Below are 10,982 nucleotides of genomic sequence, written 5' to 3'. Positions count from 1 at the left end.
AAGAAAAGGGGGGATATAGAAATGATAATATAAATGGGTAGATTTCTAAATTTACTTTAACCCCCAAAACAACTGCTAATCTTAATACTTTACATTGGTATAGATTTTGGTTTATTGATATAAATTTAAAGTTAATTTTGCTATACTGTATGTATATTTCTACTCTTGTTTAAAGTATGAGTTTATGCAGTTAATTTAAAATGTAATATATAATTAAGAAGTACATATTAATAGTCATCAATAACAGCCAAACTTATAGTCATGTTAGGTATGTTTTCAAGGTCATATACAGATATTTAGATAGTCTTCAAACACTACAGAATATGACATTTAATGTGTTTAATAACCTAGGGCTTTTCATGACAGTGAGACACATCTGCTCCTGGCAGTACTAATATCCTTCAGAGAAGATAATGGGCATTGAAGAAACTCCTTATGGAGTTTGTTTTCTTTGTGGCAAAAGCTAACCATGTGGGCAAATAAACTGCTCTTGCCTCAATTGTTGACAATATACTATCCAAACTGGACCAGCAGGATGCAAGAAAGGTGACTGCTAAGCTTTGCCAGGACAAAGTAGGACAGTCCTTCAAAATTCCCTGCTTCACAGTAAAGTCTGTCAGATGTCCTAGGCCTATAGGCCAGAGTTGGATGACCCAACATTACAGAGGAACTTTGGGTGAGTGTCCAGGTAGCCTGATGTCCCTGTCATTAGGGACATCTCATCCCTTTGGGGTCTTTGATGGAGTTAAAGACTAAATAGTTAAACTTACAGTTTTCCTTAGTTATAATGGAAAATAAATTAGGTAAAAAACTTTAGACTCCAAGATAAGGTAGATAACACAGTATTTTCTCAAATTTTGCCAAATACAAGTAGACTAGATATTGTAACTGTAATTCTTACTTGATAACTGTTTTGTTGTATATAATTTTACTATGTAATTTATGATATATAATTGTATATAATGTATATAAGTTAATATGGAATATTAATAATACAACTAGTAAGTTGTACAATAATAAATCCTACCTGAATTAAAAACATACATGTTATCTACTCATATGAACAAAAACATTAAATATACAATAGAAGGAATTAAATCTAGCTGCCCTTGGAGAGGAAAATATTGGTAGGGACTGTTGTTTGTGGCACTAACAGGTATAAGAGTACTTGGTTCTTTAAATTAGTTGCTTTTTTTGTTTGTTTTTTTTGAGACAGTGTTTCTCTGTGTAGCTTTGGAGCCTATCCTGGCACTCACTCTGGAGACCAGGCTGGCCTCGAACTCACAGAGATCCACCTGCCTCTGCCTCCCGAGTACTGAGATTAAAGGTGTGTGCCACCAACGCCCGGAAAATTAGTTGCTTTTTAAAGAGATGTATTTCCTTTTGCTTTTTTAAGTTATGTGCATGTATGTGTGTTTTGTGTGAAGGTATGCCACTTGTATGTGGGTTCCTGCAGAGGTCAGAAGAGTGTGTCAGAGAGTCTGGAGTTAGCATTACATGTGTTTGTGATCCTGTCTGACAATGGATTGGGAACAGGTCCTCTGGAAGAACAGGAAGGACTCTTAACTATTGAGTCATTGCTTCAGTTTGACAAAGGCTCGACTAAAACGATAAATGAAACACCCACATCTGTCTCCCCAAAGCTTTCTAGGACATACCTGAAGTGCACTCCTTCCACTTCTTTTCTTTATGTGACACCCTTTTGTCTCTTTCAAAGGAAAGTCTAAGGGTCTGTTCAAATGGCCTGCTTTAAATGAAGAGAAAAGATTTAGAGTTTATACCACAGGGAAAACGTGCCTACTGACAGGCATTTCCTCAGCTTCCTACCCTTAGACCTGTCATGCACCCATTCTTTCCCCATTGCCAACTTCCTGCTTCCATCAAAAGTGGTGGTCCTCTATCCTTCAGCATCTTTGTATGTTTCCTGGGATGTTTCACCTTCTTGGCCATCCTCTCACTCTCTATTGAGATGGGCACATGAACCTTCCAATGTGCAGTTGTCTCTATTATTTGAAAAGTGCTTCCTTGATCCTACAGTTCTTTCCAACAACTGCCTCTCTTCTTTATTTGTTCATTTATCATTTCAATTTTGGTTGAGTGTCTACCATGGGGCAGTTACTATTTGAGTCTGAGGTCCAGTTCTTGCCCTCATGTTGCATATTTCTTGGGGGAACTTATGGTTTAGCTCAAAGAATCCATCATATAATATCCCCATGAATTATTTGTTGCTTGTCTTTAGATGGAGCAAAGCCATGCTGTGTGTAACAACGGAATGGAATTCCACAGGAGATTGGGCAGAGGTTTGGCATCTTTCACCGAGGACACGCCAGGTCAGCTGAGCCTGCATGTGTGAGAAGGAGTTGGAAAGTAGACTCCAAGCAGAGGGATCAGAAGATGAGGTCTCTGACTTTGTAAGGAACCCTGAAAGAAGGACAGCGGTGCCAGGGTATCTGTGACAGTGGAAGGGGAGATAAGGGCCTCTTTGGGACTCAGTGAGAACTTGCAACTGAGCCCAAGGTCTTGGAGGGTTGTCAACATTCATTGTATTAGTCTGTATTTATTCCACAAACCACTGCACTGGGCTCTTGCCCCAGTTCTTTTTCTAGAGAGTTCTTTTTTTTTCCTAGGCTACCTTGCTAAAATCATGAAAAATTTAAACAATGTAACACATAGTTGAACTGACTTAATCCCAAGCACTCTTCTAGACACTGGGGATATGCCTCCTAGCACCAGGTGATCCTGGTGACTTCTTGAAGTATTTGCTTTCCCTGACTTCATTCTTTTCTCTTACTTCTGAGGTTGTCCTTTGTCTCCTCTTCAGGTTTTTCTGCTTACTTATTAAACACTGGTGTATGTCCCCTGTGATACCTTCTCACTGTACTAAGTAGTTTAGTTTCTCAAAATCTCTCAGCTCCAGTACTTTGCATGCCCTCTTCTGCCTTAAATGCTTCCACTTTCAAAATAGAGATACCTTACTCTATCTCGCATTTCCCTTTTCAAAATAGAGATACCTTACTCTATCTCGCACAGCTTTCAGGTTCCATTCACCTGTAAAGTCCACTAGGAAGTGGGTTCCCCCCGTGGGTCGATTAGCAAGGGTGATGGCCTTGAGTTGCTCCTTAGCTACAAGGGCTTTTTGAATTCCCAAATGTTATTCCAGAGTCCATATTTCTCTCCCAAGCTCCGGATGCACGTGCTTATCTACCGACAAGACCAACACCCTCCTGTGTTCTCACTTATAAAACGCCGTGTGCAGACCGAGTTCATCTTCCTTCTAAATGCCTCTCTCTGGAGTGTCTGTATCTGTGAATCCCATAAGCATCCACTGACCTGTTTGCCCAGACTTCGTCAGTTCACTCTCCCTCAATCCTCTTTTCCTTCCTTCACTGTAGCTATGAGCTCACTGCATAGTCACTGATTTGTTTTTTTTTTTAATTTTTTTTTATAGCAACTAAGCTGTAGCTCTATCTCCATCAGATCCTCTGTCCCCAACCCAGTGCCTGGCAATGGGCAGCATACAATAAATACTTATTTACGGACTAGCTGGATGTGCCACTCAACATTCTTTGGGGTATGGGACTCATTTTCAGAAGTGAGCAGGGGCGGTGAATGTTGAAATCCTATTTGTGGTTGCTCATTGTTTTTAAGACCCACTTGTGGCCTTTGATTGCTTTAAAGCCCCAAAGCACTAGTGTTCATGGACCTGGTTGCTCCACATGGGCTCAGACTAAGACATGTGTAAGCGAGGAACCACATCAGAGGAGGGGGAAGACAGTGCCAACTGACAGAGGCAGGGCTGCTGAGCTGCCCATGGTGGGACTGGCTCTGTTCATGCTTAAAAATGATGCTAACTTAACTGGCTTTGGCCTCAACTGGGACCACAATAATAGAGCCAGGGAGGTAGCAGGAAATGCCCACATCCTTTCAGAGAGATACTCTTGAGATGTGGTCTAGGTTTCGTGGTGGTTGGTGAGGCTGGCTTCCTGCAGGAAGGACATATAAATGCTACCCTTCTGTTGGTGAGTATTAATGATTACTTCTGAGAATCTTCACTTGGTGTCTCTGTTAAAGAGGGGCCGTTCTTCTGAGCCCCCGCCTCTTTTGAGATCATTAACAGGATTTTTTTTTTTTTGTCTCAATAAAGAACATGGGTGTGGGTTGAAGTCTGAGAATGGCTGCTCAAAGGGTGACTTGGCCAACAGGAGAGAAGCTTGGAAATTGTCCCACAGTCTCTCTGTTGCCCTGCAATCACTCCCCACAGGTTGGCTACCAACCTTTAGTTCCCAGCTGCCTGGAGTGAAAATTGGAGGAGGAAAACTGGAATTACCCAGAAAGTGTGTTTTTTTCCCCAAGGCTTCTGCGATGCAGTCACCATTAGGCCAGCAGGGAGCTGCTGTTGATGACAGTGGCGATGATGAGGGCAAATGAGAGCTTACATCCATCTCAACAACTTTGGATTAGACTCTAATAGCAGGTGGGTGAGATGCTTTCCCCACCTCTTTCTGTTCTGGGAAGTTTATTTATTCACTCAGTCATCAGAGTTTTTGAGCATCTATTAATGGCAGGCACATGGCTAGTTTCTGAGGCAACAGTTCTGAAAAGGTAGGCTTTGATCTGGCCTCAGTCCAGTATGTATGAGACAGAGGTTCAAACAGGGGCTCAATTACAATTTGTCACTTGTGCTATGAAGTGGCAATGGCAGCCCCTGGAAATGTTCCTTTTGGAAAAACAGAGACTAGGAGGAGTAGATGCACACATGTAGGCTCCATGGCAGGAAAAGGATTCGATATAGCTGAGAAAAAGCAGCTGGGACCAAGTGGACCAAGGAAAGACGATGCTGAAGTGATGGTGAGGGAGGCAGAGGTCAAGTAATGCATCTGCCAGAGGTCATCCAAAAGGGCCTGGGAGATGGCTCCGGGGACAGAGTGCTTGCCACACCAGCATAAGCCCAAGCGTTTGGATCCTCAGAAGCCACATAAAAGCTGGGCAGGCATGGTGGCTTGTCTGTACTCTCCATGCTTGGGAGGTGGAGATGGGGAACTATCTGAGGCAAGCTGGGCTAGACCAGCTGAGTCTGGCAAGCTCAATTTTCATCCATAGATCTTGCCTCACTAAATAAAGTGGGGAGTGGTTGAAGAAAATATCTGACACCAAAGTCTGGCCTCTACACACATGTAGACATGCTCATGTACATCTACGTGTATGTGTACCAACACATGAGCATAAAAGTGGGTATGTGTGCACCCATGCACACAGATAGACAGACAGACAGACACACACACACACACACACACAGCTTTTTCACATCAAGCATATTTTTTTTTGGTCTGTCTTAAGTACAATGAACAACTGACGAAGATTTTAAGTAGGAGATACTTTTGTTGTTGTTGTTTAAATAAGATTACTTTGGGGCCTTTGGGAATATGATCCTATTTAGAAAAAGCATGGATCTTGAAGTTGAACATGAGGATCTTGAAGGGATTTGGCTACAGGAAAACGAAAAAGGCCACACACAAGCCACATATTGAGGCATTCCATTTATATGAAATGTCTATAATAGGTTTCTAGAGATAGAAAGCAGGGAAATGTCTGTTTCATGGTATCAGGTATCATTTTGGGGTGATGAAAATGTTCAACTGGATGGTGTTGATCATGCCACCTGTCTTAGTTAGGGTTTCTATTGCTGTGAAGAGACACCATGACCAGGACAACTCCTATAAACAAAAAACATTTAATTGGGGTGGCTTACATTTTCAGTGATTTAGTCTGTTATTATGTGGTGCTACATGGTGGCACACAGGCAGACATGGTGCTGGAGAGTAGCCAAGTGTCCTACAACTTGGCTTGCAGGTAACAGGAAGTGGTCTAGGATACTGGGCATGGCTTGAGCATATATGAGACCTCAAAGTCCACCTCCACAGTGACACACTTCCTACAACAGAGTCCTATCTACTCCAACAAAGCCATGCCTCCTAATCGTGTCATTCCCTATGAGCTTATGGGGGCAATCACATTCAAACTACCTCACCACCCCATTGCAAACGTATTGTGTTCTGCCAAATTCTAACCTTTACAGTGGCTAATTTTATGTTACATGAATTTTACCACACAAAAGTATGCAAGAATAGAATGTCACCAAGGAGCCCATCTGGATCTATTGCACAGCTTCTGCACTCTGTGAGAGTTAAGGATAGCATGGACCTGCAGGGAGCATGCTTGTGGAAATAATTGAATGATTACTGAACATTTTGAAAATAGAGCTAAGAGTGCTTGGGGATGGGTGGAGGGGAGAAGGGGCTGAGGAGAGAAGTGTAAAGAGTCATTTCCAAATTTTTAGCTCAAGCAAATGACTGGGCTGGAGGCTGGATAGGTAAGAGGATGGAGAACAGGCGTGGGGTGTTTAGCTTGTATTTAGACCTGTTGAAGTGTTAGGTGTGAGAGGTCCATGAGCCAGCAAGGGAGACATGAAGTCATCGGTGAGCCTGTCTGCTGGATTCTGGGCTGGAGCTGTGTATTGGGGAACTGTAGCTTACAGATGGCTGTTAAATTGATGAGGATAAGAAAGCAGAGGACTGGGACAGTGCCGAGCAAACCAGAGGAGGAGGAATGCCAAGGAGGTGATTGAGGAGAGGCCAGAGAGATGATAGCAGGAAATCTAGGAGAATGGAGACAGATGTGTTGATGAGATCCCATATCTGGACTGTTTCTGAGCAGAGTTAGTTGGAAGAACAGGATTACAGTTAAGGACCCAGCCCAATGCTGGATAATTGCTCTACATGGGCATTCTTGGTTCATCTTCAGAAGAACCCTACAACAGCCTCATTTTGCAAATGACGAAACTGAGTGTTCTAATAATTGAACTGGTTAAGGTCATACAGCTAGGAAAGAGTGGAGCCTGGTCCCATACCTGGCTCTCACATGCTCTGGCATCAAATTGCTGCTTTTACAACTTTGATCCTGGGTCTACACAGACAAGGCTGCGTGTGAGGGAACCTCATCTTAGAACATCAGAGTTTAGATAGAGAGATCTTGCTTTATTTGCCAATAATTAGGAAGCAGCTTTAATTTTGCAGTACCATCTACCTGCTGTGCTCCATCAGCTGTGAGCCGGTCCTTTCCTGCTGGGGCAGCAAGTTCCCTTAGCAACTTCTCAGTCAGAGTCCATAATGTTTTCACTCATTTCTTCTTGTTAGAAAATGTTCATTCTGGTTATAGGAATTTAATCTCATTTATTTTTAAACTTCAACTTCAACCTCAGAGTCCACCAGAAACTGTTCCCTTCTGGCACTGGGGTGTGGGTGGCCCCATTGTCTTGAAGCAGAGATAGAATATGGGCTGTCTTTGCTACTTTTTGTCCTCTTTGGTGAGAAGTGGCAGTGTGTGTGTGTGTGTGTGTGTGTGTGTGTGTGTGTGTGTGTGTGTGTGTGTGTGTGTATTCTGTCTTCCTGTGATTCCCAGAGGGGAGTTTCTTGTCTTCTTTTAAAAGGTCATAGCACTGGTATAACTTGGTCACTTTGAATTCAACCTAGAATGGAATCCCCAGTGTGTTCATTAGTCTCTGTGACAAAATGCCCTAAGGGAGGAAGGGTCTAACTTGGTCCCTTGTGTTAGTGGTTTCAACCTATGGTCCCTTGGCTTGGTTAATTATGAGCCCATGTATAGTGAGGTAGACCGTATGACAGGGAGAATATGGTTTAGTAAATTTTCACCTTATGGTAGACAGGAGACAGAGAAACAGACCGGAAGAAACCAGGGACAAGATACACCCTACTTCCTCCATCCAGGCCCCATATCCTACTAGATGCAATTATATACTCATCAATGGGCTAACCCATTGATAGAATTAGTGTCCTTATGGTATAATCACTAGCCTACAGTGCCACCAGCTGAGGACCAAGTGTTCATCCCAGCAGACCTTGGGCCTGAGGATATGTCATATCAAAAGCATAATATTAGCTGGGCATAGTGTCACAGACCTCTAATCCCAGGTTCTTAGGAGTCTTGAGGTTGGAGGTTTGCATGTTCATAGACTAACTGGGCTACAAAATCAGTCAAGACTGGCCTGACAATTTAGTGAGACTTTTGTTTTAAAATAAATAATTTTAAAAAGGCAGTAGACTACTTGCTCAACATGGATTGGCCCTAGGTTTTATTTCCACTACCACAAACCACAGCAACACCACAATACAATCCACAAAAATACCCAGAAAGCCATGGAAGTCCCATTGATGTGAGCTAGGCATCTTCCGAGCTTTGAAAATCTGCACCTCACCTTTCAGCCATCTCTTGAAGGCTTCGTGCCACAGACCCCTGAGTCTCCCCACTTTGGTCCATATCTCAGTGGTGTTAGGTGAACTGGAACCCTCAATCTCTACATCCTATGGCTTTCTTAAGACCCACTGTCAGAGGCAGATCTGTCTGTGGGCCCTTCCTCAATCATACTTTCCCTCCTTTGTTTTTGCAGCTGGGCAGGCTGGGAAGCCCAAGAACTAAGAAGTCTATCAAACAAACCTCAGCTTTTCCTTGCAGCTTCCTTGAAGAGTGAGTTTCTGAGGGACCTAGTTGCCTTGGGGAAGATACCTGTCTTTCCTAACAGCCCCCTGTGTTCCATGGCTTCTTTCTATCACTCCTGACAAAGATGCATGGGAAGGCTCTCTATTTCTGTCCCATGTCCCAATGCCTTCTTTGAACCCAGTTGTGAAGAAGGCAGAACCTTTAGGGTGATGTGATTTATGTGACCTGAGAGGTCAAGGTGAAACCTCAGCCTGTGGTTCCCATCAGCTTGCTGTGGGATACTAGATTTCTTGAAGAAAGCTGGTTGGCCAGAGTCTCATGATTGCTTTAACATTTAGATTCAAAACATCCATCGAGTAATGGAAAGAGCCTGGGAGTTGACCCTATGGGTTAGTTAACCTCTCTGAGTTTCTTAATTGTTAAAAAGGTACCAGCCTTAAAAGTAGTTGCTTAAATTTGGATATTAGATTAGCTGGTACATACAGGTGCTTAATACATTTATAATTTTATTATTAAGAATATAATTTCCAACCAAAGCAACATTCTCTATAGCCAAGCTGGAATTAATTTAATTTTTTTTCTCACATCTACTCTTTAGAGATGGTATCAAAGTTAAAAGAACTCTACTCAGTTGATTTGCAAAGGGAAATTAACACATAAAATAGTAAGCTATGGGAAAGCCACTCATAATTGATCTGCAGTCAACTATTTAAGGATGTATGCATTTGTTTTTTAAATACATTACCAAATTAAAAGCCTTTCCTGGAACTCCTCTATTAAGACAACAAATATTATAGTTGGTAAGATTATAGAAGCTAGCCTGAAACCCAGTGCCCTGCAAGTGGCTCTGCCGAGGACTTGGAGCAGGGAAGGGTCTGAGCCTGCTCTGTTCGGAGATTACCCACCAGGAAACAACAAGAAAAAATAACCTAGAAGCCTCTGTGTCTGCAGCCTTTCTCTCCAGTGCCATTTCACGTGGGCTGCCAATCTCCTTCCCTGCCACCGACAGTCAGCTTTACGTGTGTACATGGTGAAACTAGAAACTTGCAATAAGATTTGGTGTTCAGATCATGCCAAGTCGAGATGTTGGAACCAAAGGACCAGGTTTATCAAAACTGCAAAAGAACTTAGACCATTTGTTATCATTCAAAAACCAAACAAAACAGAATACAGAATACACCAAGATGCATCATCTGTGTGGAATGAATATATATATTATATATATATATATATATATATATATATATATCCCTTTCCTCAGCTGTGTCAAAAACCATTTGCAGGTATCGTAAAGATTTTTTACTTATGTTCAGAAGGTAAATTATACTTTTAACTAATACAGGCAAACCCAGCCCAGCACCCATACTCATTGCTGTTATCAGTACCTCAAAATTCCTTTGTTGGATTGCACCCCAGATGTGTTAGTTGGACTTTCTGTCAAAGTGACAAGAGCCAGGGAGAACAACTTTCAGGAAAGGTAGATTTATTTTGGTTCATGGTTTCAGATGTACCAGGCAGCCATAGCCTTGCCCCATTGCTGTGGGCCCGTGGTGAGGAAGACCAATGTGGTGGTCAGAGTGTGTGGTGGAGGAAAGTTGCTCACCTCATGGTGGCTAGGAAGCAGAGAGTGATTGGAAGGGCCCGAGGATAAATAGCATCTTTCCAGGGCACATCCCCTATGATCTGACTTCTGCAGTTGCCACCTCCTCCTCCAGTTTCATCACCTCCCAACAGTCTATGCAAAGTTTGAGTCCACCGCTAGGTTAATTGTTTGATGACGACAGAGCTCCAACGATGCAGTTCACTACTCCTGAGCTCCACCTCTGAACACGGCTTGCACCATGTCCAAGATTTCAAAACACCTGCCTTTTGGGAGGCACTGCATGTCCAAATCAGAGAACTAGGTGAGGTTGGCACTCACCACTTGGAGTCACTTCCCCAGGTCTTAGAGAGGTGCCAGTGGTAGCAACAGTCCTAGCTAGGTCAGTGAGAAGCCACCTGCAGTATGTCTGTATGCAGTGGGAAAGGTACCTGTTCATTGGCATGGGGGAGGTGGTGCATAGGGTGTTGTTGATCTGTGACACCTTTTGTGTGTCATGATGTCATGAACATTTTATACAACTTTTTACATTGACATTGGTTTTCATGTCTCTCATCAATAACTCTTTAACTTTTTGAAGAACTACAAAAGGTTTGTTTTTTTTTTTTTTAAAGTGGAAATTCTTTTACCTTTCCACAAACAATGCCCACTAGGCTTAAAAATTCTCCACATTCTTGGCAACACTTGTTAAATCTTACTTTTTTAGTTTAGTGGTCCTAGTGAGCAGGAGGTCGTACTTCACTGTGGTTTTTCCTTATCGACTAATGATTTTGAGCATTTTTAAAGATACACTTGTTAAGCCGGGCGTTGGTGGTGCACGCCTTTAATCCCAGCACTCGGCGGGGCAGAGGCAGGTGGATCTCTGTGA

The sequence above is a fragment of the Cricetulus griseus genome, chromosome 2, assembly GCF_003668045.3.
Source record: "Cricetulus griseus strain 17A/GY chromosome 2, alternate assembly CriGri-PICRH-1.0, whole genome shotgun sequence".
In the NCBI taxonomy this organism is placed as follows: Eukaryota; Metazoa; Chordata; class Mammalia; order Rodentia; family Cricetidae; genus Cricetulus; species Cricetulus griseus.
The sequence above is the reverse complement of the archived record's forward strand: the minus strand, read 5'-3'. Positions refer to the sequence as shown.